This window comes from Diplotaxodon limnothrissa, linkage group LG6, assembly GCF_057381915.1.
Source record: "Diplotaxodon limnothrissa isolate DT_005_m linkage group LG6, D_limnothrissa_male_GT1.1, whole genome shotgun sequence".
Taxonomy (NCBI): domain Eukaryota; kingdom Metazoa; phylum Chordata; class Actinopteri; order Cichliformes; family Cichlidae; genus Diplotaxodon; species Diplotaxodon limnothrissa.
Genome location: NC_140601.1, coordinates 3,033,433 through 3,049,046, shown reverse-complemented (window position 1 = coordinate 3,049,046; position 15,614 = coordinate 3,033,433).

The following is a 15,614-nucleotide window of genomic DNA, read 5'->3' as shown; positions in this document are numbered from 1 at the left end:
TGAGGTCTATGTCGGTTCTAGTTCAGCACCTGTCGTTGTTTACACCGATCACAACCCCCTCGTGTTTTTGACTAGGATGCAAAATTCTAACCAAAGGCTCATGAGATGGTCCCTCTTAGTGCAGGATTTCAATCTAGAGATCCATCACAAAAAAGGGACAGAGAATGTAATGGCAGATGCACTGTCGCGTGGTTTTCTGAACTCCTAAGTGCCAAACATCTATAGGGGAGATGTTTGGTCTTGGGAAAGGGGGTGTTATGGCCCTGGCCATAATCTGTTTTGGTATGTTGTTTTCTTTGTCTGTGCCTTTAAGTCTTTGCAGGTCCCTGAGTGGATGAGCTGACGGCTGCCGATTGGTCCGCCGATCATGTGGTCGCATTCAAAATCCCTCCACCAGCAGTTGTCCCGGGGCAGCCACTGACAGCAGCAGCAGACCTGACCCTGGCCTCCAAAACCTGAGACATTTGTGCCTGTGACTTTGTGCGACTTTCTGAGTTCTGTATATAGTGTGTACATTAGTTTTCATTGTAAAAAGCACATTGTAAATAGCACTGGAACAGAAGGGGTGAGCTGCCTTATTGTTTTCCTTGCACTGTTTTCTCCAGTTTATTTCAGTTAGGGAGTTAGGTGTAGCGCTTGTCTTTTGTTTGATGTTTGATTTCACATAGGGTTTTAGATAGCACCTCCTCCTGACTTAGCTTGTTTTGTTTGTTATTTTGGCCTTTGTTCACCCCGGAGCTTCATTTTTGCAGTGTAGAAAAACAAACCACCATTCACTAAGAAATTGGTTTTCCCTCTGTGTATGGTTTTGGGGACCAGGGCGGGGCAATCTTTTCAAACTTATGTTGCGTTCCTGTACCCCTATATTGGGACGTAACACCTTTCCAGACTCAAGGCAAAATTTCCGCATCATAGATTTCAATGTCTGGTGAAACTGCTCGAGTGCACCTTGCGACTCAGGATGATATGTACTAGACTTCTGATGTTTAATACCAAGTGATTGCAAAACTTGAAGAAAAATCTTAGACATGAAATTAGAGCCTTGGTCTGTTTGGACAGATTTCGGCAACCCAAAAGTAGAAAAGAAGTTCACCAACGCCTTAACAACAGATTTAACTTTAAGGGTGCGCAACGGAATTGCTTCAGGAAAACGTGTAGTGACGCACATCAACGTCAAAAGATACTGGTGTCCCGATTTTGTTTTAGGAAGTGGACAAACACAGTGGATAAGTATGTGCTCAAAAGGTTCCCCTAAAACTGGAATAGGGTGTAATGGAGCGGGTGGAATGATTAGGTTAGGCTTACAGCTAATTTGACAGATGTGACAAGAACAACAATACTTAGCAACGTCATTCTTCAATCCTGGCCAAAAGAAATGGTGCAGAATGTGGTGGTAGGTTTTACTAATACCTAAATGTCCAGAAAAGTTGTCATGGGCAAGACTAAGAACTTTGTGTCGGTACTGTTGAGGCACAAGAACCTGTTTAGAAACATTCCAACCTAGCTCACCAGCTACAGGCGGATACCAGATACGCATTAACACATCATCCTCAACTCTATAAACACGAGGGTACTGGTCACTAGAGTTGGCAGCTGAAAAACAACCCACAAGAGTCGGGAACTGTGTTGTGCCAAAACAAAATTATTTTTTGTTAACTTCCAAAGGAAGTTGAGATGTCACTGATGGGCTAGTAGACAGCATTGCCTCAGAGTCGACCATCAGCGGGTCACAGGTTTTACATTCAGACTCTTGCTCACCGCTAGCACAGAAAAAAGAATCAGACAAATCAATGTCACCATACTTGCGCTTGTGCGTGCGAGTTACAGCGCATGCAGGGAAAACAGAGCGTGAGTGCTCAGCAGCAGGCTCAGATAAGAAAGTATCAGGCACAGGGTTCTCAACCACGCTCAGAGTAGAAAACACTTTCCTGTTCACTAAGTCATTCCCCAGAATCATCGCAACTCTGGGCACTGGTAAATGATCGTGCACCCCAATCGTTACCGAACCCAAAACGAGCAGAGATTGTGTAGTGGCACTCGCAAAATATCCATTTTTACTCTCCAGACAAGAGCATCCGAACCACAGAAAGAGTCATCAGAAAAAGGTAAAATACCCCTCAAAGTTAGTGTCTGTGTGGCTCCAGTGTCACGCAAAATCGTGATCGGCACCCGATCCTCCTCTTTTCCGGTCAAAGAAGCAAATCCTTCCGTTACAAAGGGACGGTAGCTATTATCAAGGCTGTCACTTCTCGCTTCATTGCCAAGTGAAGTGGAAGTAGACATAGAACAAACAAAACCAACACTTTTCCGCTTCCTTGAAGTGTGAGCCTGCTCCTTGCGCTGAAGTGATGGACAAGAAGCAAGGAGATGACTGATTTCATGACAATAAAAACATTTGCGATCTGACACAGGGATAGCAGCAGAATGCGTCTGTCGCTTAGGAGAAACCCTATAACTTTTGGCATGTTGAGTTGCAGAAGCGTACTCACGGCGCGCCGTCGAGAGTGCTGCACGATGAGTTAAGACAAATTATTCGGCGAGGACAGCAGCTTTAGACAGTAACCCCAGCCTCTGTTCATTAAGGTACACCACAATATTTTCAGGGAGACATGTCTTAAACTCCTCCAACAGGATCAACTCTCTCAGCTGAGTAAAGTCCTCTGCTTTACTGGCAGCCAACCACTTGTCAAATATGACAGCTTTCTCCCGTGCAAACTCCACAAACGTTTGGCTGTCGGACTTGCTACACGAATGGAACTTTTGCCGATACGCCTCCGGGACTAATTCATAAGCCCGCAAAATAGTAGACTTGACAACCTCATAGTCCAGACTATCTGCAATGGAAAGACTCGCACAAACCTCCTGCGCTCTTCCTACTAATTTACATTGCAACAACAGACTCCAGACATCCTCTGGCCATTTTAAAGTGGTTGTGATGTGCTCAAAAGCAGTGAAATAGGAGTCAACCTCTCCCTCCCTAAAAGGAGGTACTAAAACAATTTTCTTGCTAGCGTTAAACTGGTCTACTATGGAAGTGTAGGGGGTTGTACTTACAGGGACGGGAACAGCGTCCTTCGCTCGAGAAGGATCCAGCTCCATAACTCATATGCGAAGATGCATGAGCTCGACTTCCTTGGCCTTAGCCTCCAGCTCCACCTCCTTCAACCGAAGGGCAAGCTTGAGATCTTCCATCACCAAATCCGTAGCAACCTGGCCAATCGGGTCAAATTTAGGGGATTGAACGGTTTTTCTACCAAACATTGTTAAATTTCTGCCTTTTTAGAATGCAACGGAACATCCACATTGAATAAATTAGCCACTAATAACAAATCTGCTTTTGTGCATCGCTCCAACGTTTCAATGGAGGGCTGTTGTGCAAAATCATCCATGTCAAACGACATCATGAGCAAAGCAAAAGAGAAACAAAACTCTGCAGACAACTAACCGCATCCAATCACTCTAGGGCCGCAAAACTCGCACCTAACGCATAGACGAATGACACTCTCCTTTTTTTCTCAACTCCCTCATGGAAAACTGCCTCCATCCTCAAAGACCCCACACACCCCCAACACGGACTGTTCACACTTCTGCCCTCGGGACAAAGGTTCAGAAGTGTGAAATCCAGAACATCTTGAGTCAACAACTCCTTCTTCCCCACTGCCATCAGACTCTTGAACAGCTGACCTATTTTAACAATAACAATAATTTTTGCACATCAGGTCATTTCACATATCAAACCAGCATATTAAGCTCATAGCTCTTTTGCACATGAATCTATTTAATACTTGTGTCCATTTATTTATTCATGCTATGTATTTTATCTATTTGTACATATTAACCGGCATCTGTGTGTGGACAGCAGAGAAAGAATTTTATTGTACAGAGAAATGCTTTTCTTGGTACACATGACAATAAACGCTTTAAATCTTGAATCTTATCAGATGCCTGAACTATGTTATCTAACTCCTTTCAACCCGGATGGCCAGTGAATCTGCTCCAAGCTCCCCCCAGGCTCCTTACCTTGGCTCAAAGCTTTCCTTCTATGGTTTTACGCATTAGCTTGCAAATATTGGTAATTCACTGACTTATGTTTGTTATATTTTACTACAGTTACGTTTTGAATTGTTTTGAAAGTCCCTAAAAAAAGTTAACAGCACATTGTAAATTGGTTTGACATCTCTGACATACACTTGCAAAGCAAAAGCGCAGAGAAGAAGTTTGAGTGCACAAACATCAAAGAACAGATGATCATAAATATTAGGTTCTCTAAACACTATTCCTCCATGTGGAGAAATGGCTTCTGTGTGAATTCAGTCATTATTTTCCAACAGTGCAAGAGCAGTTACTTTGCATCATTACCCATGGCCATAACACCACATAATGACAGCATTTCACTATTCCTACAAATTTTACCCGTTAAATAGCATTCATGCAGGAGCTATATTTTCCACACTGCTTAAAGAAAAGACTGAATATAGGAATATAAACAACAAAGAGCAGGGATATGTTCCACACGACAACCGTTTTAGATATGTGCCAATCAGACTGCATAAAGATTAACAAGAATGGAACATTTACAAATGCTTTGTTTCCAGAGCATGTGGAAACAATGTGCTGCTAATGATGTTTTCCCCACTATCTTCCTGCCAGTCTACAAACAGTAGTGGAGGTTTCATCATACAGTTACCAGTAAGATGGATTTCATCATCTCTAAAGGGCCATTGGAGCATTTTTGCATTTCTATACACTGAGCTTGCAGTGCATTGACCCTAGATATTTTGTGAAAAGGGTTGGCGTAATAAGCAAATGCTTCAGCCAATACCTTTTGATTAGCCTTGTCTCATGCTTTCTTTCTTTATGGTAGATTTTTGTTCTGTTTTCACTGTTTGTTTTTTTTGTTTTGTTTTTTTTTTTTTTTTGTTTGTTTTTCACTGTTTTCACTGAGATTTGAATTTGAATGCTAATCAATAAAATCAAATCAAATTAATCATTGTACATTCGGTACATTTCAAGAATTGTTTATTTCCCTTCTTGTGATAGTCTATAGTGTGGTGTGTCACAGACTATATGCTTTATTTTGGCATTCTCTAGTGTATCTAGTTCCCAACTTAGTTGTTTAAACTCTTAGTTTGTTGCTAGTCTGAGACAAGTAAGTAACAAATGGAGCTTATCTGGAATCTAAGTGTCCTTGTGACCAAGTGGGTGAGAACACCATTTGTCCAGAGTTTAGTCTTGTTATTGTCAGTTAACATTCTTGATTGTTTTGACTATGCCATATTTTGCACTTTTGCTGAATGATGCTAAACTGGAGCGGGAGCACAAGCGCCAGCAGGATAGATAGAGCCAATTCAGCATCAGTTTCCCCAGCTTCGACAGCAGGTGCAGCAGGAGGACCATGAGCATTGGCTTCTGGAAGTTCAAGCATCTACATCTGCTTCCTCAAGAGGACCTACTCCAGAACCATTTCCCACTACACAAGAAACAAGCAGGCTTGACTCAGAACCATTCCAGCTACTGTATGGGTATCCTGTCAGAGAATTGCCTGATTCAGTTGTTCCAAAAGAAATCCCCACAGATCAGGGCACCAATATTACTTCTAAGCTGCTCAAAGATATCCAGCTTGCTAGGAATTCAAGGTGTCAAGACCAGTCCCTATCATCCACAGACAGATGGCCTTGTGGAAATATTCAGTAAGACCTTGAAATCAATGGTCAGGAAGGTTGTGAATGAAACACAGGCAGATTGGGATCAATAGCTTCAATTTCTGTCATTTGCCTACAGAGAATTTCCTCAAATCTCTACTGGGTTTTTATTATTTCAGCTGCTGTATGGGCATCCTGTCAGAGGTCTAATGGATGTTCTGAAAGAAGCTTGGTAGGGTTCCCTTTCAGAGCAGAGATTTTGTGAACTCTCATGTTCCCAGAATGAGAGACAAACTGCAAATAGGAACTTGCTAATAATAATCTGGCTCATGCTCAACAACAGCTGAAGCATATACATGATAAAGCTTCAAGCAGAAAAGTTTTCTGTGAAGGACAGAAAGTTCTTTTACGTCTGAGAGCAGTTTTCTTGCAAAGTTGCAAGGACTATATGAAATCACAAAGAAGACGCGCCCAGCTACATATGAACTTTATTTGCCAGACTGTTGGAAGAACCATCAAGTGTTGCACGTCAACCTTTTGAAAGAGGGGACTGACCAGCCATAGCACTCAACATCCCTGTGGACGGGCACAGTTATGGATGAGGAAGAACTTCATGAACAGTACTTCGCTTCTTCAAAAGTGTGTTTCCAGACCTTCATCATTTGCCATTTGAAAGATGTCAGGAGGTGTAATCACTTATGACCGAAGAACTCTTTAGCCAGGAGCCAGATCATAAACACCTCACTGACCACAAGATCACTCTTCATTCTCCAGACCAACAGCCAATTAGAGATACCACTTGCTGTATCCCAGATAAGCTATTGCCTGAGCTGAAAAATGAGCTGGAGAAGATGCTGGTTACAGGAATCATTGAGCCTTTACACAGTGAGTGGTGTAGTCCTGTTGTGCTTGTCCCAAAGAAAGATGATTTTAAGCTAAGATTTTGTGTAAGCTTTTCTAAGTTAAATTCAGTATCTGTTTTCGATCCTTGTCCAGTGCCAAGGGTTGATGAACTGATTGATCACTTGGGAAATGCTAATTTTCTGACAACTCTAGAACAGTTATATTAACTGACATGACAAGAAAGTCTAGTCCTACAAAGTTCAAGTGGGCTGAAGGGACAGAGAATGCATTCAGTGGTTTGAAAGACTGTTTGTGTCAGAAACCTGTTTTGCACTGTCCAGATTTGAACCTTCCGTTTACAGTACACACAGATGCCTCTGAGGTGGGTCTAGGAGCTGTTTTACTGCAAGGAGAGGAAGGACAGCAGCAGGCCATCCAGTACATCAGCCAGAAACCTTTTCCAAGAGAAATGACGTATTTGAAAATTTAAAAGGATTTTGATTCATGTGTCAATGCATTTTTATATTTTTTGTGCTCCAGGTGCTGCTGGGTTTTTTTTTCTTTTTTCTTTCTTCCCATTGTTTTTCTTACAGTTGTGCATATTCTATTTGTGCTCTATCCTTTTATTATATTCTCCTATCCCCCTCCACTTTTTTCTCCTGCCTTTCAGCTTAGATCTTGTCACACTGTGCTATAATATAATATAATATAATATAATATAATATAATAACTGAAATATAACAAGGAAAACATTTTAAATAAATAAAGATAAAACAAGAGGATTATAGAGGACATCGTGGTGCATTCAGATCATAATTCTGATTTCAAATGCTAGGATAAACAAAAACAAATAATAACAATAATAGAATAAACATCAAAATAAACAGTATTATAAGAGAATAAAAATCTGTGACATATGTTAATATATGAAAAATGTATGTTCATGGCTTTAACACGTTAATGGATGAGTTTCAGATTTGATCAGTTTTGTTTTTTTTTAAATAAACTGTTCATTTCAAAAACAAGTCACATCCATATTGGTCAGTTTTCTTAAACAATGTATTCAATAATAGCTGCTGACTGTTTAAAAAAAAATAAAAACAGTGTTTTCCCCTACAGTATCTCAAATGCAAGGCAGTTTAGCCAATTGTCATCTTATCAAAGCTATGCACTGATTAATTTTGTATGGTATAGAAAAAAAAATTACAAAATTAAATGCTAGTGAATGTATTCAGAATTGGCCAAGAGCTATTTTAATCACCACAGAAAATAAAATATATTTATTTCAGTTCCATGATAACAAATTGGCAGCTTTTTAAAATGATTGAAAACATCAATGAATAGCAGGACCCACAGCGCTGATACTAATATTGGACTGAAACGTTTTATGATGTTGATGCTCACAGTATATATGGACCAAACTCAAAGATCTGTCATTTACTGCTGCAGTCTGCAGCACAGCCTGAGAGCTATTTTGCAAGTGCTGAATTGCAAAGGTGTGATGCAGTTTAACCAAATGCTGTATTACTCATTAAACTACAAATAAACATTAGCGGGTGGTAAAAGAGCAAGCTATATGACTTCAAGGCAGATATTTACTATTTCTTGTAAGATTCTGAGAAAAATCATCATCAGTAAAAAGTAACAGCAACAAAAATGCTGTGTGAGATTAAAAATTAATGTCCTAAGGAAACAGTATTATTTTAGTTATTATTTTAGCGACACACTAAAATGTGCTAAGTCTTATGTAAAAAAAGAAGAGTATTTCAAATTGTTAGTCTGTATGGCGTACAAAGTAAAGAACATCAGAGTGAAAAACATATTCATATTAATTCATATAATGAATGAGGCTAAATAGGAAGACTTCAACCAAATCTGCAAACTTTTAGAATTACAAGTTTTGACAGTTTGAATATAACTAAAGAAAAGTTTAAACAGTTTCTTGAAGTGGTTTTAAACTATCATGCATTAAACTAAATGATGGTTTTTGACTTTTAATAAACAATGCTAATTTAGCTGATTAACTGTGGTTTCTGCCTCACCTATAAATGTCATGAAACTGTTATAAAAAGCTTATACTGCTACCTACACTGATGTAAATGACATCTTCAGATAAACAGTGTCAGTGTCATGAATCCCAGGGAATGTGTAGAAGAATGGACCTGTTTTATTTGTTTCTATAGATTTCTGAAACAGCTTACCGTAATAAAACTAGTAAGATCTGTTTTGTTTTTTGGTTTTTTGGGGTTTTTTTGTGTCCCGTTTGGATCTTTAGCCATCAGAATTGTTGTCTTAAGGCCAAGAAAGATGCCAAGCGGATTTATTTTACCAAGTGGATCATCATGGCCTTGCCATATTGGTCCATTTGGTTGACCTTTATTATAATTATGAATTTATTTTATTTTCAGTTCCTACAAACGGGACAGACATGACTGGGGGATAGGACAGGGAGAAAGAATGAAAGAAAGAGAGGGAGAGAAAGACCAAAGGGGAGAAGAGACGGTGAGAAGGGGGGGAAGAAAGAAAAAAAAAAACCAAACAACAAAAAAAAACAAAACACCTGGGTCACCTGTATGGAGAAAAAAAACAGAAGAGAAAGCAAACAACAAAGAGCAACATAATAAAAAAAACGGCACCATCACAATAAACTAGCAAGCAGTAAATATCAGTAGATACTAAGTAATAAACGATATTGTGCAGCACGCAAGATAGACAGCGCACAATGTGCTTTGAGGCAGCAGCCAAGAAAGCTGTAGTCCGCGTCTGTGAACACCCGTGTGTGCATACCTGTGTGCATACCTGTGTGGATCAGCATGCTTGCATTCCAAATGTTTCTCCATGTAACGATCTGCTAGGGAGTGTGGGGGGGCCACAGCCCCGTCCTCCAGGGTATGAAGCAGGTATATCTGAAACAGGTTACCGTAATAAAACTAGTAAGATCTGTTTTGTTTTTTAAGGCAATTGGTTAGCATGGTTTTAAAAAGTACATATATTTCCTATTCCACTTATTATTTTAAGGCAGTTTGTTTGCATTTTTTTTCATAGCAAGAATAATTAGAATTGACACTGTAACTAATTTTCTACTATTGTTTCAGTTATCTGATATACTAAGCATGATTGTGGAAATATGGTCTTGATTTAAAAAAACAAAAACTCATGTATAACACATTTATTTTGTCAATTTAAATTTTAAAACCACATTTTCAAACTGTATTTGACATTAACCAAGGTGCAGAAATACTGACATTTGCCACTGTTAACACATGCACAAAGACTGAACCTAAATACATTCATGTATGAACCTAAACATAAATATGCAAAGAATTGGATATTTTCGCTATAATTGTTTACAGATTACCAAGATGATGCTTTCACTCGGCTAGTAGACAGAAATGTAAGGGGAAAACAAGTCAGCACACTTCTTTCCTTGATGGGGACACAGTTGCCGTAGAAGAAAAAAAAAAAAAAATGCAAACACAGGAGATGAATTGGACATTCTGCGATATGTTAAACATCCTGGTAAATAAATAATAATGTGATAAATATTGTGGTGACTATGCCGAGGAGGTAGACCCAAACTCAAGCGCATCATTAACGCGTCTACCTGTATGTTGTGTCAGGAAGGCAAAGTGAAGGGCAGACGGAGAGAGTAAAAACAGACGAGGGGTGGGAAAGAGGAAAAGAAAAACTACCGTAGGTGAATAAAAAGACAGAATGATGCTAAGAGAAAAATAAAAATAAAAGTAAGCGGGAGAGAAACCAATAAGAGTCAGTTAAATGAAGTAGAGAGTAGGGAGTTAGGGAAAGGCTAAAGAATAATGTGACGGGGAAGAAGAGAGAACAATATTCAACAGGCAGACAAGTGGAAACTTATACTGAATGGAAAGAGGTGGCACTCCACTATACGGCTATCTCACTTCTGAAAAGAGCACATTTTGAAAGAGGCAGAAAGACGCCCAGCTTAAGACTTTACATCTATACACACACATGCAAACATGCCAGTGTCATTCGGTGGACTTCTTTTCATTTCACTCACACACTTGTGAGAAAATCTAATTCTTCACTCTCTTTCACCTTACAATGCATACCAATTCAAGATATTTACATAGTACACCCATGGCTTTGTGTCCTTGCAGTATCCATCTGTGTCCCAGTGCTGGTCCCAAGAAAAATCCAAAATTCAAATTTGTGCACTTACTTTTAAAGCCAGTAAAGCTGTGTGCAATCGTTCCACCCTAGAAAAATAATAGTTCAAAGAATCATTAAAATTACATAGATGAATTGCATAAAAATGTGCTTGCACAAGAAAACCTTATTACTGTTCAACTCTTATGCTGTTGCATAGGCGATGGGTTCTCTACTAGAGGTAGGCCCATCGATCCAAATATCTATGGTATCGATAGCAACACTGGCATTTGAATTAGACAGATAGTAGCATGATATTTGATACTTTGTGTTTCTATGCTCTATGTTCAGATACGTAGCCCACTGAAATGTGTTAAATACATTCTTTAAAAACAAAAAACCCTCAAACATACACAAAATTGTATCAACATTTCGCATCTATTCAAAGCTGGGCCTATGATTTTGGTGGCCCCAGACAAGATTTTATATGCAGGCCAAAACACTTCCAGCACAACTACCAAATCACCCACATTGCTCATAAGAAAATGAAGATGAGCACATACACACAAACTAGAAACAGTCAAATGAATTACATTTCTTATTTTATTTTAAGTTGTATATTAACATTAATAGCAGAGCAGTAATATGAGCAGTTAAGAAAAAAATGAAAAGAATTAAAAATGATAAATATATACACTACCATTCAAAAGTTTGGACACACCTTCTGATTTAATGTTTTTTCTTTATTTTTTCTACTTTCTACATTGTAGATACAAACTGAAGATGTCAAATATATGAAGCAAGATATATGGAATTATGTAGCACTTGTATTTTAGATTCCTGAAAGTAGCAACCCTTTGTTGACAGCCCTGCAAACCTGTCAGGGTTCCTTTGAGGAATTCCTTCCTTTCTTAATGGAGTTGGGACCATCAGTTGTGTTGTGCAGAAATCAGGATGGTACACAGCTGACAGCTCTATTTGAGAACTATTAGCTAATTGGTTCTTGCCATAATGTGAATTCTAAGTTAAAGAGAAATGACAGTCCATCATTACTTTAAGAACTGAAGGTCAATCACTGAAGGCCAGGAAAATTGCTAACATTTTGAATGTGTCCCCAAGTGTAGTTGCAAGAATCATGAAGCGCTATGACATAACTGGCTCACATGAGGACCGCCCCAGGAAAGGAAGACCAAGAGTCCCCTTTGCTGCTGAGGATACATTCATCCGAGTCACCAGCCTCAGAAATCACAAGTTAGCAGCACCTCAGATTAGAGCCCAAATCAATGCCACACAGAGTTCCAGTAGCAGACACATCTGTGTGAATCAGGCCTTTATGGTCAAATAGCTGCTAAGAAACCATGACTAAGGAAAAGCAACAAGCAGAAGAGATTTGTTTGGGCCACGAACTACAAGGAATGGACATTAGACCAGTCTCAGCTGACCAGGAAACCTGCAGTCAGCTGAGACTGAAGAAATCACTTGGATGAGTGACGAAACATTTCTCCCACTGAAAATGCTTTGTCCAGATGAACAGAATCAACATTTGGAGACATTAGACAAGTGGAAATCTGTGCTTTGGTCTGATGAGTCTAAATTTGAGGTGTTTGGTTCCACCTGCCGTGTCTTTGTGTGACAGAAAAGGTGAATGGATGGTCTCTACATGGTTCGTACTGTGAAGCATGGAGGAGGAGGTGTGATGGTGTGGGGGTGGTTTGCTGGTGACACTGTTGGGGATTTATTCAAAATTATAGGAACTCTGAACCATCATAGCTACCACAGCATCCTGCAGCCACATGCCATCCCATCAGGCTTTATGTTTAGTTTGACTATCATTTATTTTTCAACAGGACAATGACTCCAAACACTCCAAATGTTAGACTGCTGTTCATAGACTTCTGTTCAGCATTCAACATGATCATTCCCCAACTCATTCACAAATGGATCTGCTGGGGATCAGCACCTCACTGTGTAACTGGTTGCTGGATTTCCTGACAGGAAGACCGCAGACAGCATGGGTTGGCAACAACACCTCCAGCACAAGAACACTAAATACGGGGGCTCACCAAGGATGTGTGCTGAGCCCCCTTCTCTTCACTCTGCTGACCCACGACTGCACACCATCACGCAGCTCCAAATGTCTTCATCAAATTTGCAGACCACACAAGGTCATATCAGCAACAATGATGAAACCTACTACAAGAGTGAAGTTAACCATCTGGCTGAGTGGTGCAGCAACAACAACCTGTCCCAGAATGTGGAGAAGACTAAGGAGATCATCATAGACTTGGTACTGTGGAGAGGGTAAGCAGCACCAAGTTCCTGGGTGTGCACATCTCAGAAGATCTCTCCTGGTCAAAAAACACAGCATCACTGGTCAGAAAAGCCCAACAGCGACTCTACTTCCTCCTTCTACAGAGGAGAGTATCCTCACAGCTGAATCGCTGTGCGGTATGACTCCTGCACTGGGTCCTGCCGGAAAAAGTTATAACGGGTCGTGAGAGCAGTAGAGAGGATCGTGGGTACTTCTCTTCCCTCCCTCCTGGACATCTACTGCACCCGCCTCATCCAGAAAGCTCTTAGCATTACAGATGACTCCACTCACCCGCCCAACAGCTTCTTCAGGAAGGAGACTGAAGAGTCTCTGGTGGGCCACACCAGCAGACTGAGAGACAGCTTTGTCCATCAGGCTGTCAGGATCCTGAATTCACTCCTTGCTCTCACACACAGGAACTCCAGACCTGCATTCAACTCTTCCCTCTGACCCCCCCCCCCCCCCCCCCCCCCCCCCACCCCCCAAACACACAAACTCTGACCCATCACCATTGCCTTTTCACTGACTGCCCCGCCCCCACTTGCACACAAACTTGCCCACACCATGATTGTGTTGGACACTGCTGTTTAAATAATTATATGATATTGTATTGTGTTGTACATAAGACTTTATTTTTTATCGTTTTATCTTTATATTGTTTTAGTGTACACTGAGGGCCATGGGAGTATTGCGGTTTCAAATTCCTGTGTATGACTGTACATGTGGTCTTTGACAATAAAGCTGACTTTGACTCTGACTTGAAACACACCTCCATGCTGTGTGGGCTATTTGACGAAGAAGTACAGTGATGGAGTGCTGCGCCAGATGGCCTTGGCTCCACAGTCACCTGACCTAAACCCAACCGAGATGGTTTGGTTTAGAATGGACCACAGAGTGAAGGCAAAAGGGTCAACAGGTGCTCAGCATCTCTGGGAACTCCTTCAAGACTGTTGGAACACCATTTCAGGTGGCGACCTCATGAAACTCATGAAGAGAATACCAAGAGTGTGCAAAGCAGTAATCAAAGCAGCGGGTGACTATTTTGAAGAATCTAAAATCTAAAACATGTTTTGAATTATTTCACACTTTTTTGTTTGCTACATAATTCTATATGCATTCATTCATGGTTTTGATGCCTCCAGTGAGAATCTACAATGTAAGTAGTCATGAAAATAAAGAACTTTTGACAGGCAGTGTATGTCAACATTTTTAAAAGATATAAGTAACACTCCTGCAAATCACACTGTCAAACCTGGAATAATTTGGGACAGTTTCATAGGTTTGGTGTTAGAATAGAACACCACCTTAATGTTGTGAGAAAACATTGAGATAAAGGTAGCAAATCAAAATAGCTGTTATAAATTATAAAAGTAAAACTCATTCTAATGAAAAACACATTAGCTAAAATGAATAATAATGAATTACTTTCTAGCCACTGTTTGCCAGATGAAAATTATTGTGGCTATATTAAATTTAATTTATTCAAAATGAAACGCCAACTCTCAGTTGCTCAACAACAACAAACAAACAAACAAAAGAAAAAGCTGCACAAAAAAACACAAGTAGCTTACAACCAAAGCTAGCCATACATTCAAAGAGGTTACTTGGTTACTACATTTGTCTATAAGTTTTTTTGTGTTGGCTAACAAGCTGACAGTAAGCATGTTTTTAGAAAAAATCGCTTATAAGTATATGATATATGATAAGTCATTATCTAAATTTATCCTGTCTTAAGAGTAAGGGTAAAATTAACCATGGTGATTTAACGTTAAATATGGTCAAATGCAACTTTGATGTAAGAAACTCATCAAAAGTTTCTTATAATGAAATAGAGTCAATAAATACATATCTTAATCTTGTCTTGGTTTTTTCTTTCTCCAATTTTATTTTATTTATTTATTAATCAAAATTCTGTATTCTGTATCTTTATCTGTAAAATTAGAGAGCAGCTCTTCGGGACATTTAAGTGGAACAATTCAAATGAAAACCCAAAAGGACAGGTAGGGATATAGAAAATGTTTCTGCAATCATCCTGAATTTATTTTGGTTTGGAGAAATTTGTATCATCTATCCTGACCTTTTACTTTGACGCAAATTAGTATTGCTCCATTAGTACTCAGTTGTAGCTGAGAAGCGTCAAAGACAATACTACAAAGCAATTCCTTAAAACAATAGTTTGTGCTCCTCTGTCAATTGGTGGAGGGTTCTTTGTGCCCCACTGAGTCCAGGGGCTATGTTTCTTTTGGGAGGAGGGGGGAGGGGGGGGGGGGGTTGCTTTGCCCTCTTATAGGGTCTCCCAAGACAAATTGGTCCTGGGTGAGGAGCCAGACAAAGAGTGATTCAGTGGACCCCTGTGCCTGAGAAAAAAAGCAAGGGACCTATGTAGCTAGGGTTACCAGAGTGCAACAATGGAGCCAGGCCTGTGGTGGGAGCACAACAGAGAGTGTCTGGTCAAAGCGGCAGCCGGTAGGGCCCTCCCTCCTATAGTGTGACTAGATATAGCTGCCTTCACCTCAATGCACAGCTCATGCTCTCAAAACTGTCTCGGGGCACACTTTCCTTATATAATCATTGCAGTAGCTTGGTTTTTCCTGGTGCATGCTGGGCTCCGCCAGGGCTGGCCTTTGTCACAAACCTATTCCTAGTCTTTATGGAAAGAATTTCTAGGCATAGCCAGGTGGCAGAAGGCTTTC